The sequence below is a fragment of the Arctopsyche grandis genome, chromosome 9, assembly GCF_051622035.1.
Source record: "Arctopsyche grandis isolate Sample6627 chromosome 9, ASM5162203v2, whole genome shotgun sequence".
Classification (NCBI taxonomy): domain Eukaryota; kingdom Metazoa; phylum Arthropoda; class Insecta; order Trichoptera; family Hydropsychidae; genus Arctopsyche; species Arctopsyche grandis.
The window spans coordinates 25,818,609-25,833,652 of record NC_135363.1 but is presented as its reverse complement, the minus strand read 5'-3'; the positions used below and the strand labels follow the sequence as shown (position 1 = coordinate 25,833,652).

The window sequence follows — 15,044 nt, the reverse complement described above, 5'->3', positions numbered from 1 at the left end:
ATAACAAATGTGATGTGAGATTGACCAATCAACGGTCGTAATAGATTATTGCATTTCAACAGCGTATAAAATGCTAGTTGCCAATATTTTATGAAAGGGAAATAAATGCCAGTCAATGTTTGCACTATTTTTGATAAATTAGGCGATTAAAATTTTACGCAATTTTTCATTACTCAAGCATCGGAATTTATTTTATTCATTTCACTTCACTTTTGCAACTTTTTATCCCGCTTGTATCCTTATAAGTGTCTCCAATTGATTCTTTCAAGAACTATCAATCGATCATGGAATATACCAAAGTTCAATCAATGAATATATTAGATTAAAAACATTTACAATTAAATAGCAAAATACAATTAAATAACCAACACATTATTAATTAAATAGTATTTGTTAATAATGCTTCGCTGAAATATATATTGAATTTGATGTTTGTTTATATATTCACAAGGTCTATTTATGCAAATATAATCTAGATATACCTTACGTATGACAGTCGCATTTATTCCAGTTTATGTTGCATATAAATTAAACATACGATAATGTTTCTGTATTACGTGGGCATTGTTGTCGAGACTGAAAAAGATGACAAGTATGAAGTAACAATGATTCACTCTTAAAAAAGTGAACTTTAAAGTTGAAAAACCTTTCCAAGGTCAAAACAAAACCATTCTATATGACCGACGGATAGATTTTAGAACAGTTGCATCGTAAGTGAAAGTAAGAAGTGGTTTGTAAAATACTTCCATCGAACAAGTGAGCAAATTTCCTTAAATGTGAATCAAAGGTTCCGACTAGTAATCGTGACGTAAGCTCGTGCATGAGGATTAAGGATGCTTCTAGGAAGCCAGATATCATTTGCAATCGTCGACGTTCATGATGATGATGATGATGACGCTAACGACGGTTGCGTCATCAAGGCGTTCGGGTTCTCCCACTAGCGCGTTTCTCAGCATCAGTTCGAGTCAACAAATCAAGGTCAGGCTCGAAAGAAAACTGGCAAAAAATCATATCAACAACAAACAACAAGGAAGAAACGAATTCGACGAAAAATGCGCATCTAATGTAAAAACTTATTGTCCGGCATCGATGTTTATTATATGTAAGCTTTTTTTTTCACCCCATCTTATTATACACGAGAACAATCAACACCAGAACTTAAATTCAAACATTTAAACAAATCAGACCTACATATGTATGTATTTTATTTTGTTTGATAATGTAATGTAAGTGTAATGTTTGAATTATCGATGTTTCTAATCGCGACCTGTTTGTTTACATGGATTGCAATCACATTTTTTATATTCAATTTCGAGCTTCGTTGATTTACCAAACAACTTTAATGACCCATTTTAAATGTAATGAATTGTCACCTGTAGATAATAATGTGAAATTTTAAAAAAGCAATTTTTTTGAAAAGACAGTGATATACATATTTATATGAACCGTCTTAATTATATTTCAAAACCATTATACGCATATGAGCTTTTGACTATATTTAATTTAAACCCGGATCTTTTGATTTATATTGTATCAAGAAGCATTTACGTACTTGCGACCTATGTATGTATGTACATATGTATGTATGTATGAAAAAAGTATTTTTTTTTTAATATAAAGTTCTCAAAAATAATACGTTGTAATTATTTATAATCTTACATAGTAAACAAGCAGATGGGGTCACCATGAGTCACCAAAATCGCAATCAACAAAACAAACTTGACGATAAACGGTCCACCGAAATGACGCTGTTGATGTTACATTAGACCACTTTGCAAAACAAACACTCTCGCTAGCTCCGTGTATTGTTTTCACGGACGTTTTTTTATTATTCAAACGTAGTGCGTCCATCTATCTGCCTATTCCGGCCATTTAATTATTATTTTCAATTCAGACCGGACAATCCATTTTGGCGCACGCGAATTACGAAATTCATTATCGTATATTATATGCATTAATATGTGAACGCGCGTTAAAACGTATGCGATGTGATGTCACACGCGATCCAATGTCGTAAATTGATGTCAGTGAAAGTCTCATCCGAGTTACTTTCAAAAATTCGCACATTCGGAGCATAATCGCGCGTTGAGAATGCGAGCGAAACTAATGCCCCCAAAAGTCGACGGATAAAATCCGTTTGCACGATATTGTTGAAGTTTCGATGGCGGTTCATTGTCAATGCTAACACTCGACGATATTTATCTTGTCGGTTGGATCGATATTTCAAACTGTAAAACATTTTTTAATCTTATTCATTTATTCGGTTCGTTTTTTGTACGTGTAATTGTATTAATTGTTTAACAAGTAAGCCTTGAGCTGTTATCACACGAATCGTGTAATGCAATACTATGTTTAATTTTTTGTAGGATGAATTATAATAAATTGTATGCAACATTCTAAGTGCAAAAACTTGGATGGAAATGCATCACATTATGTACTTACTGTGCAAAAAGAGGCTCATGTCAGATGTTCTCAAGCTCGCAACTTTTATACGTACGTATAAAAGTATACACATTTTTCGTACTTTTTATGATGTACGTATGTATGTATGAATATTCGTATTCATACACTAGTCGTATTTTTTAAGTAAAATAATCACAAAATAATTTATAGAAAACGAGTTTTTTCCATGCCTTTCTAACAAAATAAATATCATATTACAATAATATGGATATAATAAAATATACATACATATTGTAACGTACGCCGCGGATTAAGCGAATAGAATCCCAGAGACTGTGTGACCGTTCAAAGATTATCTGCAACGGATATCTGTTAACGGATTAACTAAATGCATACCGTGCGACTGGTATAAGTGGGTTTTAAGGATTAGCGACAAGCTAAGTGCATGAAACAATGATTGCACTTCTCATACCGTGGGAATACATATCCGAATACGTGACTATACAGTAGGTAAACAGATGAGACGTCCTGAGAGATCTACCCCTTATAAGGCGGTACGTAGGCGATATCAGGGCATTCTGGACTGAGCGGTGACAGTGCGTATATCTCCTGAATCATCAATAAATGCTGTGAAACGACTGTTGGCCTTTTACTTGGATCCTCCGCCCACCCCTACGCAACAATATGTATAAAGTGTAACGTTTGTCTTTACGATCATGATGATGCCACAACGGTTAAATTCATTTTGTTTATTTTATTTTTAAGTTTTGGACCATTGTGTCATTACATGAAGAACCTCATGGGCCACAATGGTCTACATAAGAAAACAAAAGAAAAAAATAAAGAAAAATATGATAAAAAATAATAATACATATATAAAAATTAACATAAGAAAAAAAATGAAAATAAAATTTTGACACTAAATATTATGGGGAAAACATATTAAGTGGGAAAGAAATGCACTCTAAAGGTCTATTCATACTATCCAGCACTGCAACGCAACAGCCCGGCACAACATTGCAAGGAAAAGACTACTATTATTCATACTATACGGCACCGCACGTTCAGACAAGTTTTGGCCGAGTGTAAGGCAAAATCGGCTTACATATACATTACAGAGCGCGACGTTACGGCGTAATATTGCCTGCGTCGAGTATAACGTTCTGAAAATATTCATATGCGCATGCACACTTTCGTTATTACGCGTGAACTCGCTACTATGACGTCACGTTAAACGTGAATATTTCCAGTGGCCAAAAAAAACCAAATTTGCTTGATACGTTACGGCATTGTTCGCCAAGTGAGCTATGTATTCATGTATATTCAGGCGTAGTTTATATGTTGTGCATGAAGCTTTTTTGTTCGACTAATAAAGGACGAATATCAGCCAAGAAATTGTAATTGTAATTGTCACATATTATGAAAAAAAATAACTGCAATGAATATTTATGGAATTTTAGTACCTGCTATATCCATTCATTGAGATTATTTTTGTATGCACTGTTAACTAAATACTTATTTCTCTAAGCAAGGCATCATTTGGCTGCCAACAAGGACGCTCATTTTATTTAAAAATAATACTCTCAAAGGAGCCGAATAGTTAAAAAACAGGAAAAAAATGTTTATTATGGAGGGACAGACCGATGTCGTTAAATATAAGTGCAAGTCTAAATACAAAAGTAGGTATAAATCTATCCTAACAAAGAGAAAATTCTTATCTAAAATATTTAACACGAAAATATTAATATTGTTATTGATTTATTTTATTACAATACATAGTACTTGTTTATTTATTTTATTATGATTTATTGTATGAAAATACATTTAGTATTTAATATCGAAAACCCCTGTCAACTGCATCTGTAGAAAAAATTAGGCCAATAGGATAATCCTGGAAAAATGAACTATGCCCAAACATAGCTCGCGTGGCGACCAGTGCGTTACGGTGACATAATATTGCTGTATAATATGAATAGATTTTTTCAAATTACGGAACATACATATGAATGTGTCCATATAGAATTTTATTTATTTATATATTATCTTAGCAATCAAGCTAATTTAAAAATACATCTTAATTACTTAACTCTAAAATTTATAATTAACTTGTATGTACTGTCCCTCACAGAGGTGTCTCTTCGCATGTACCAAATGTACCAAAGAATACTTTTCGTACTGTTAACGTTCAGTTGCCGGTCTGTGCTGTGCCAATATGAATAGACCGAAAACGGAACGAAAATTAATTTGTGGCCTATATTAATAGTCAAAAATAACGATAATTTAAAAGAATGACACAAGTTCAATATCACAAGCTGTTATAAATACGCGGGTTTTCAGATTGATTGTGGTAGGTTCGATTCGTTATGATAAGCCTCACCTTTAACCGTACACGAACTGCACTGAAATTATAAATTCCGTTCCAAAATTAAAGCGATGCTAATCTCATACCGCATTTTGATTTTTTTAATTTGCAAATGCATTAATGCTATTCAGCAATTAATAAAAAAATTATTACCATAGGTCATGCATCAGCGTTTTTTGTGCCCGTTCTCCGTCGAAATCTACAACGCGTTCACTCCAAGCTTGCGTTTTTTATTCTCAATTTTTTTAAGACCGCTTTTTTTCCTATTTTGATTTTGTAACGAACGGCCATGGGATCTCATTCTTTGTATTGTAATATATTACACGTATTTTATCTACATATTTCCACCCGGCATAAGTAGCCACAATAAATATTAGAATTCCGCTCTCGACAGAGAGATAGAGATACATATCTATTGACCGTGTCAAACATAAATCAAACCCAATCACCCCAACAACACTGTAAAACGGTAGCAACACTCCTTCCACTTGTGAAAATATCAATCTGATCGATTAAAAAGAGAAATCGCATTCATTTCAATATATCCAACAGCGGACAAAATGTATTCAATTAACGTCCACACGAAACAAATGTATTAACGAATTCAGAATGACGCTGACTTACGCGATTAGATAGATACGTAAGAAGCGAATCGCTTTGATTCATAACACATAAAAAAAGTAGTTGAGTTTATTGATTTAGCAATATTAAAAATAACATCATCATATAAAATCTAATACATATATCAATTTAAACTTGACAATTACTCCGAAAAAACTATTATGTAGATATTCAATGCAACGTTGAGTCGATAATAATATCGAATTTCTAAATTTCGACACGTGGATATTCGTGTCAATGTCACACAATTGAGAAATACGAATGCAAAGCTAATAAGCGATAAAGTGACGTTTTTTTATAAATCGACAGATAACAAAAAAAAAACAAACGATTGAATATTTGCATTCGAACCTTTGAAAATCAATCATAAAATTCGCATATTTTATATTATAAAAAGAATCTTTGTATCACGATTATTAGCCATCGGTTCAATGGTTGAGGTCATCGCATATACATATTTACATACATATATACACATGTGCATAAAAACGAGCTTTTTTCAAGTTCGTATTTAAATAAGTGTCTTTTTGGCGTCATCTTGTATGACAAATATGTTTGCAGTTAGAAATTCGGATTACAATAGAGTCGGTAATGATATATTCAAGGTTTTTTCGAGCTCCAGGTCGAGGAAAATCCCTCGTTTGGCTCAAGGTTCATCGGAAAACTCGCTGTTGTGTGGCTGGCACGCAATGCTACAAGCGATATTGATTCGAATTCAGGCTACCACCTCTACATTATGCAACGTCAAAATAAACAAAAAGAATATATAATTTTATATATATGTGAGTGTCAAAAACTCTAGAAGCCTTCTCGAGAACTTGAGGAAGCGAAGTACAAGGTCTTCCCTTTGTAACCGAACACTAAATTGGGTTCAAAGTAAACTGAGCCATTCACAGACCGATCGAAAGGTCAACACGTAGGTACTAGTTTCGGTTTGAAAACTAAAAAAAACTCGGATGTCGCAGTGAAGAAGCGATCAATGGTGAGAAATATTGTCATGCAAGATTTTTATCGCAGCGTTGAATGTTTAGTCAAAGTCTACTCTTGATACATTTGCGAACAAAGGGCTGGATGGCGCGGTAGGTTCGGTTACGAATGTTTCGATCGTAGATAAGGGTGCTTTAAAATCGGGTGAAAAAATTGAAAAACAATGGTTTGCTTTGAATAACCAATCTAACGAAAAAGAATAATAAAAACTATGAATTTTTATATTGTACTTATGTATGTATATTCAATGTATGTACATACATACATATATTGTATAATCATACATTGTATATTCATTCATATAATGTATATATGTATATTATATATGTATGTATGTATATTCAATAATGCTGACGTCAATCGCCAAATCTAGAACAGGAGGTCTCAACCAGAGATTCGAGAAAGTTCAGAGGAATATATACATATGTACATACATACTTATGTATGTACATATTTTTAAATAATCGTTCTTATTCAATTTCAGCAAAATAAATTTTGAATGGAAAATGCTTTGGAAAAAAAAGCATCTATCATAAAATGCATTTCATAAATAAAATTGCTGAATTTAACTCACAACGTGCACAAAGGAAAAGCTTATATTTAATGTAAATAAATGATGGCGACGCGTTTTTAAATATAAAACGATAAAATAAATAACTGGATGTTACATAAATCCTTGATTTTAATTTGGAAAAATCGTCCGCATATAGTGCAATTTTATAATTATTGAATTGAAATTGAAGCTCTTGAGAGAAATCGAGCAGTAGATAGCATATTACTAAATATAGATACAAATTTAAATATAACATAATAGTAGTTTTACTCGACTAAACTCAGTATTCATAATATAAACCGCTTAAACATTGAATAGAAAAAAAAATTGAAACAAAAAAAAATGAATAGGGAATCGGAAATAAAATCGGAATTGGGAATCGGAACTAAAATCGGATTTGAATAAAAAATTTGGAGTCAGAACTGAAATCGGAATCGGAAATCGGAACCGGAACTGAAAAATTAATCCGGATCTCGAACTAAAAATTAATACGGTAAGGTATTAATTTTAATTGGTAAGGGCATCTGAAACCGGAACTGAAACAGGAATCTGGATCCAGCACTGAAATTGGAATTGAAATCGGAATCGAAAACGGAATTGAATTCGATATCAATATTGTCGCCAATAGCATTTTTTCGATGACAAAATTTTTTCCGCAAAGTGAATTAAAGACCCGTTTAAAAGGAAGGTTACCCTAGTTGAGGTATTACCTACAGAGAAACACCGGTACTAAAGTAAACACATTAAATGCACCAAGCGCATCTCCTCTTAACGGAATCTAGGTAACTTCAATGCGGAAAAGCTCACGCGCAATTAGTCATGAATGAAACAATCTCAGAGATCGGCTTTCGCCATTTTCACCGTCGATTTCACCGAAAAAAACACACTCACACTTACAAAAACGAAAAAAACACTCATGGCCGATGACGAAACGAACACAAGCTCTAATACAACGTGTAAAAATCCACCTGCAAGCAACGGAGGCTTTTAGGTTAAGTTTACATAATTGCACAGCAGCCGGTGTCTGCCTCTCGTTCAGACGTAGAGCAGTGTCTCGCTCTAGCATCGACTAGTTAACCCACTGACCGACAAAATGGAAAGTCAACGAGCACATACTGACTGCACCGTGTGTGTTTGTGTGTGTGTATCTAATGATTTAAGCCCGACATGTGCCATTGATTGAATATCTCACGTGCCGAATCGATGCTGTGTGTATTGTATCTCCTGGCCAACCGAATTTGGACCGTTGTTCTGACCTAGGTCAATCCAAAATTGCCTCGAACCACTTAACCCTTTAGCGTGCCCGATCACGATTTTTTAATGTTGACCGTATGTGTTATAATCATACCATTCTTGACCCTCAAATTGCGGTGTCTAAAATGGTATGTTTATTGCTATTATACTGGATATGTTTATGATCTCTACTAATTTATAAATGACTCAAATCACATCTAGTCTGCCTTGCTTTAGACAAAATTGAAACAAAAATTTATTTTATTCTGTTTTAAATAAAAATTGCGCATTTCAGGTCTTTATTTTTTGACAAATATTGCTATGTACATAGGTTTATCAAAAAAGAAGTACGTAATAAGGGAAAGATTTTAACGGTTTCTTAGAAAAGCAGCGAATTATGTAAGTGGAAAGCTTCCATTTTTTTTTTGTAACAATGAGGAAAAAATAAGTATTCTAATGGTGTTATTCCAAAAGTCAGGAAAGATTTCAAAATATAACGAATATGTTAATGAACATGAGAATTGGGAAGTCGTATAAAAGTATGATAATTATTATTATTAAAGAAACAAGATTGCACATGAGTAGATGATCGGCAAATATGAATGTGTTTTTTTTTATTGCAGATAATAAACATTGTATTCGTGAGAATAAAGTTCAAATTTTAATTTGATATATATAAGTATGTATGTACACAAGTATAATTCCAAAAATTACACCACATTCTCGATTTAAAAAAATACTAAAATAAAATTACATAAAAATGATTTTGCAGATGATACATTGAAAGCTAAACAAAAACGCATAGGTATAATTTAATGAAGATTTTCAGACCTTAATTCCATACTTATTCTTTTTATGATCTATTTATTCGCTTTCCAAATCCACACAATCCCTGTAAATCGCATCCAATAAATAAATAACCAAAAAAAAAACAGGGTTTACGTCTGACTTTATCAAACAATTTTCCATAATTTGATTCTTCCGCTATAAAATAACACAGATTGAATCGTCTTGCATCATTACGGGAACTCATCTCCACCATCTTGACTATAACCATAAGCACCTAACCAGAACAAAGAGCATTGTTGTACGAGTGTAAAACCACCGCAAGGGCGTAAACAGACATAAGTACATACACATATTTGAACCACACACAATTGAACAAACAAACCGCCAACCTTGCAACAGAATGATGAGCTAAAACCTTCGAAGAATCGTCGATAATAAACCGCGGTGTTTTTTTTTACGTATTTAATCGCTCAATTATACGCCACGCTTCGCCAAGAACCGGGTTACCTGATTAGAGTATCTCAAGTCAGCATCCGTCAACGAAGAGGGAGAGGTATCGATATCGTAAACAAATTCGTAAATTACATACTGGGGCGGTGCTAAAAATTTATGTTTAGCGATCGCGTGGTCACACTAACGGTCGTAACTGTTACAAGGACGCGGTGACACAATTCTCTACGAGCAGCGGTGCACACACCTCTCGGATTGCAGAACGTCCTAAGTGACGCCATTAGATAATGGACCATGCGAAAAGGGACTGTAGGGTTTTGTCAGTGCGCTGCTAGTAAAAGGAAAAGCTGAAGCGGCAACAAAGCGCACACGGGAATTTTCCAGCATCGCGCGCTCTGAAGGAAAAAAGGAAAGGCGGTTTGCTGGCGAAAGAAAATCTATACAACGTTTCATCGAGTTGTAATTTTCATGATAATCATTTACAACATCGATTTTCGTTACACAATGGCAGTGAAAGTTAGAAGTGTAGGTTAATAGGTCGTAAAATAAATTGACGCAGTTATAATGATGCTTCGTAGGTCAAGGTTTTTCCTGTATGATTAAGAAAATTGCAGTCATTTTTGGTCATTTTTCAATGATTGAAAAATTGTCATTGAATATTTTCGGCATATTTTACTGGTACATATACATATGTACATATATATATATACCAGGAAATCACAATTATTACAAGCATTGCATTGTTTTAATACATAAATCTCTGTTTTTCGAGAGTCTGAAGAACACGAAATTAACGATTAACTAATTAATTCATTCATTCATAGAGACATCTATGGATTTAGACTTGTACATACATAAATCAAATTCAGATATTTGTGACATAGCGGGTAGGATGGTTTTTGCCAATTTGATGGAGGAATCGTTTCAGCAATGAAATCAGATAAATTAGCAAACTCTGAACGATCTAAAATTTCCAAGTCTGACCAGCAGCATTAAAGATTAACACGGTATCGAACCCGGTAACCTCTCGGTGGTAAACATAAACGCAACCACCGAGCCATACTGCAAATAAATGAAATGTGTACAATAGTATTTGGTATACAGATCCAAACAAATAAAATATGTACCAATAGTTCCAACTGGCGTCTTAACGCTCTTCTTCAATCAAAACGTCGATGAAATGTTTGAATGCTTTACTTTCTAGTTCCACCTCCGAAAGTGAAATATGGCGAGCAAAAGACTACGAAGGCTAATCGGGATATCAATCTATCCTTGTACAAAACACAAAAAAAATGAACGATAGACCTGTCACATGCGACCTCTCACCAAAATCCAAATCAAACAACAAACAACCAAGCCAAACAATTTGTACTATTTTGGAAATCTCAAAATTGAAAATGGTCTTAGCATCACACAATGTCAGGCACGGCTCGGCGATCGTCAAAGTCATATTCCAAATTGGTATTTCAAAGTTTCTAAAACGAAGACGGCTAGACCTTGGGGTGCGGTTTCACAATTTCCACTGCCAAAAGCGGCCAAGAGAGTAAGTGAGCCGGGAACTGACGGAAAATTATCACAATACCCACAAGATTCGACTCCAAGGAGACAAGACGCATTTCTTAACCACTTCTAAGGTGGTTTGAACACGGCTAGGTGCAGTCACCGATGCCCTTGGTTCCGATGCATTAGGTGAACGGGAGTGAAACTGGCCTCAATCCGCATAAAGGGATTTCACCTTCGTGCACTTTGTTTAAGGTAGATAGTACCATATTTTTAGACCAATTAGTGCGAACGCCCTAAATTCTAGTAGATCGTTTAAGGAAACGCTTCAATGTTGCACTTTGTTTAATATGTGCATAATTTCCCGTGCGTGTTGCACCCTCGTTATGCCGATAAGCGAGTTTACGATTCCAATCCCCTCTGTCTGCGCTAATCCTCTCGACCGCCGTAAAAAAGGAACAAAATGAAAGTATGTATTACGGGAATTACCCTCCGTCCTGGACCGATTTATGTCGCCTTTCATTCAAAAATTTACGACGGCACTCACTGATTGGTTCGGGATCGTAAAGTGCATAAGATCTGATCTCTCTGTATGTATGCCAGGATGTACCTACTAAATTTTGGTTCAAAGGTTTTTTTATATGTAAAGGAAATAGGAAAATTTTTAAAATACTGCTGATTGCATACCGATGCTGAAAATTCGCTTCATCGATAATGTGAAATATGTAATGTCCGCTAAGCATTAACTTGATTTAATATAAAATTCGATTCAAAGCCGAAATATATAAAGGAACAGATTGAATCAATCTGAAAATCTAGGACTCCCGAGATTTCCTGACGAAAATACATATGTATTTACGTTTAAAATAAATAAATAAGAGGTGCATTATTTTTTATATCCTTTTTTTTATTTTACCGTGTGTTGAAGTTATATTCTAATCAGGGGCGGCTCATCCCAAGAAGCGCTTGTTCGGTGAACTCGCCCCCCCCAGTAAAAATTAACAAATTTACATCAACATACTAGCATACGATGATACTAGCAATAAAATTAACGAAAGTCACAAAAAATGAGGGGGGGGGGGTATTTTCAAGAAGTTTTGCGTATTATATGTACACTGATGAAACATATGGACAATAGAACATACAATTATTCGATTTATTTCACCTAGTGCTTTTTGCTTAGCGTTTTTATTGAAAAAATCTCCAATCTAAATGTTAAAAAAACCAATGAAAGAGAAAGAGAACACTTAAAACAAATATGTATATTTCCATACAAAAAATGGCTAGTATAGATCAGCACTCCAAAGTTACGACTTTTTGCGATCGGTTCTGAAGATTTCCGGTTTCTTTGGTCTCTTCCTTCAGGTAAGTTTTGAAACAAAGGATCATTTTTGTTTGTCTTCTTGGAACTAGTGAACTCCCAATGTAAATGTTCACCAGCCGCCACTGATTTTAATGTATGTACATATGTATGTACATATGTATGCATTACTATATTCAAAGATACCTTCTGAAAACCTTACAAAAATCTTAGCCTCGTCACTCATTCTCATCAAGTCGCTTAATTTATATAAATCTAGTTAAAGGTAACAACATATGTACATTAAATTGTGTCTTTTACTAAATAATTATACTAAACAAAAAAAAAATAAACTAACCCACTTTTCAACTGAGATTGTACATGTAATATAATATTATTACCATGATTAATGCAATAACAGTGCTTGGAACGTCCATTTGTCGTGGATTTTCTACCTAAAAGTCAATTAACACAATCGCATTTCCTCTAATGTGTGTCAAAAACATTCAGAAAACGATCGTAAATTCCAACAAATGGGGATGAAACATAATATCGCTCGTCATTAAAAACCGCAAGATTAACCAATCCAAGCGAGTGTGACGTAACGTTTTATCGAACAAGAATAAAATTCAAATTTATATACATTATAATCAACAGACAGTTACCTCACGAATTTTAATACATACATACATACAAACATAAGGTTGATTTCAATAATGCAATAAAATTCGATAATGGCAGTCATAACACGACGCATACATTTCATGCAGTACAGTTGTCTATCATACACAACGAATATGACGACCGTTTTAAATGCATACATACAAACCACGACGTTAATTAAAAATTTCGATAAACGAAAACGAAACGAGTTCAATCGCGCGCCTCGGGCCTAATAAATAGACAAGGCTGATTTATCAAACGGAACACTGATATAATACGACTGTGGATTGCGGGGATATTTTGAAGGTGAAACGTAAGAGACTACTTTTTAACTTAGGCACTTACTATAGAGATAATATACATACATACACTCATGTAGATGACAAGGGGGGGAAACTGGTCGGTCGGTGGAGCGAAAGCGAAATTTTATCTCATTTATCGCGTGCGTTGCAACACTTCGCGTTCGGCTAGTCATGGCCTAATTTTCCGATGCGTTTGACTCGGTCACGAATTCGCTATTATGACACGAACTATTACGTAGCCGTAGCAAAGAGGGATCAAAAGTTAAACCGAGTACTCATTATACGGGTATATATATAATATAATATGAATGTAGTACTAGCCTGAATACATTTCATTGCGAACAAAAAGAAGTTGACTTCCTGATCCGACTCCGGAGACGATTTAAGCTGTGCCATATTGTAAATTCACGCGCGAAAAGTTTGATATGTAAAAAAAAATAGTTTGAAATTCGGTTCATGGACATAACATACGCAGGGAAATAAAAAACATATAAAAATACATATAATAATTCAAGCAGCTACTTTTTAAATACATTAATTTCACCTTGACTTTTACCATTGCCCTTCTGAGAGGACAGAATGGAAAGTGGAATGATTTTATGACAATTTTTTTTTATCACTATTAAGGACTGTGATGAATAATGAAATTTGAAATAATCCGAAATGCACCGGCATAATATATGTACAACCCGTCATAATTTCATGACAGTGCTTTTTTTATACTAATTCATTTGCTTTTCCGATAAAATGTTAGTACTTGTTAATACATAACCAGCAGCGTGGACATACATATATGCTTTCGAACATAGTGGTCACGGGTTCGAGTACCATCGATTACTGCTAGCCAGACCATGGTTTATGATTCCAGGTCGATCGTTTCCTATCAAAGTTTTCCAATTTATCTAATTTTCATTGAAATTATTCCAATAAATTGACAACCTTTACCCATTTCTCGCAATTTTCGAGTTTTCAGCATCTCAAATTTCGCCGATTCGTATAAAAATGCTACAAATTTGTCCATAAATATATTTTATACGGAAAAAAGTTTATCAAAATAAAAAAAAACATATCCAATTATGGCTGGGAATTCATGTAAGGGAGGATCGTGAAGAGGGAGAAATTAAACAAGACTTTATAGCAAGTCTTTTATTCGATGTATGTCGATACATTCAAATCCAGAACTCCATTTGCACCAAACATGGTGCACTGACTGGCTCGCTACCACTCCGACCAATCACAGTGGCCCGCACGTCAATCGGTGTCTGGGGTACCAACTCTTAATAAATAACACTCACGTGCAACAACCGCTTGACATCACTCGCACCAAGTACAATCCTTTACACATCAAATCCTACATATGTATGTTGCTTTGTTGAAATTATTCTAAAAATTAGTATACCGATATTTGTAGTTGGCCACGAAGGCGCATTGGGGTTTACCTGTTAAGCCTTCCTGGTATATATATGTATGTAAAAATAAAATATAACCATTTTCACCGAATAAAATTATCATTTAACAGTTACCAACGCAATACTATACAGCTGATAATGATACACCTATTTAATGTACCTGCATACAAACTATATAATATGATTGAAAGTGTGTTTGTACATACATATGTATGTACCTACATACATACATATATTATATTTGAGCGGTGTAAAAAACAAGATGAAATCATTTTAAGTCAACTCATTATATATTAATGGGTTCGCATAGTATCAGAATCTAAATTAACAAATCTGTAATAATATTGAACACTAATGATGCAGTTAAAATTTTCAAATTGAATATTCTGGTGACATTTTAGAAATATGAATTTTATGAAATATTAAAAAAAAGTTCGTGACATTGACAATAAACGTTGCAAGTGCATAAATT

General features: G+C 34.1%; 1 protein-coding gene across 1 annotated transcript in view; it reads right to left on the bottom strand.

Moving 5' to 3' along the window:
- Nucleotides 1-15,044, bottom strand: part of Glut4EF (Glucose transporter 4 enhancer factor) — a 123,524-nt gene that overhangs the window by 60,686 nt on the left and 47,794 nt on the right. The window lies entirely within an intron of this gene.